A 1,293-nucleotide genomic window follows, 5' to 3' on the forward strand; every position below is an offset into this window, starting at 1 on the left:
GTGAACTGCAGAAATTTCAGTAGACCACTGTGATATTGTCAGGAGGAAGCCAATGTTCTGGATTACAGTGGGGTGCAGGAGGATAGCAAAAATATTCTGTAATGCACAACTGGAAAAAAAAACCTCCAACAGGCAGAGAATGGCAGACAGAAACCATGTAGTATGTAGACAAATAGAAGAGGAATGTGGACCACACACTGTAAAATGGCTAAGCACGCTGTTGAGAAAAGCATCATGGTACAAATTTCCCTTTCATTGCTAACTGTGAGCTGTGCTTATGCCCTCCCAGGAAGAAGCTGGCACAGCGCCTGCAGGATGCAGAGGAACACGTTGAAGCCGTCAATGCCAAATGTGCCTCCCTGGAAAAGACAAAGCAGAGGCTGCAGAATGAAGTGGAGGACCTGATGATTGACGTGGAGAGATCGAATGCTGCCTGCGCAGCTCTGGATAAGAAGCAGAAGAACTTTGACAAGGTCTTCTGGGCTCCAGACCTGGGGCTCATGGGCAGAGCTTCCCCTCCTGGTTGCCACATCCATACTCACGCCCCGTTTCTCTTCAGATCCTGGCAGAGTGGAAGCAGAAGTATGAGGAAACGCAGGCTGAGCTGGAAGCCTCCCAGAAGGAGTCTCGTTCTCTCAGCACGGAGCTGTTTAAGATGAAGAACGCCTATGAGGAGTCCTTGGATCACCTGGAAACGCTGAAGCGTGAGAACAAGAACTTGCAGCGTAAGTCCCTGGCCCTCTGCTCCTGGCAGGGCCTTCTCACTCCCCACCGCTCACCACCACTCCACATGGGTCTGTGCCTGAAGGTCTGCAAAGACGCCTGGCACCCTGCTGTGGCAGGGCCCTTCCCATTTGGCTGTGCGCCTGACCATGCCGCTGTTCTTTGTTCCCACAGAGGAGATTGCTGACCTCACGGAGCAGATTGCCGAGGGAGGAAAGGCGATCCATGAGCTGGAGAAAGTCAAGAAGCAGATTGAGCAGGAGAAATGTGAACTCCAAGCCTCTCTGGAGGAAGCCGAGGTACGCACACTGCACCATCAATGGCATCCAGAATGAAAGTATGGGAACATTTATCAGGAGAGGTGGCAGGAAAGCACGCCCAGATTTCATGAAGTACTGCGTAAGAGATTACTTAGAAAGGAAGCAGTAGTTTAAGTCACTGTTCCTGCTGTCTTCTCCAGACCTCCCTGGAACATGAAGAGGGGAAGATCCTGCGCCTCCAGCTTGAGCTCAACCAGGTCAAGTCTGAGATTGACAGGAAGATAGCAGAGAAAGATGAGGAAATTGACCA

The 1,293-nt window shown here is 51.2% G+C and overlaps 1 pseudogene; it reads left to right on the plus strand.

The window, feature by feature from the left end:
* LOC104129630 overlaps positions 1-1,293 on the plus strand; it is a 16,349-nt pseudogene that overhangs the window by 12,877 nt on the left and 2,179 nt on the right.

This window comes from Egretta garzetta, unplaced genomic scaffold (genome assembly GCF_000687185.1).
Source record: "Egretta garzetta isolate BGI_Z169 unplaced genomic scaffold, ASM68718v1 scaffold1407, whole genome shotgun sequence".
Taxonomy (NCBI): domain Eukaryota; kingdom Metazoa; phylum Chordata; class Aves; order Pelecaniformes; family Ardeidae; genus Egretta; species Egretta garzetta.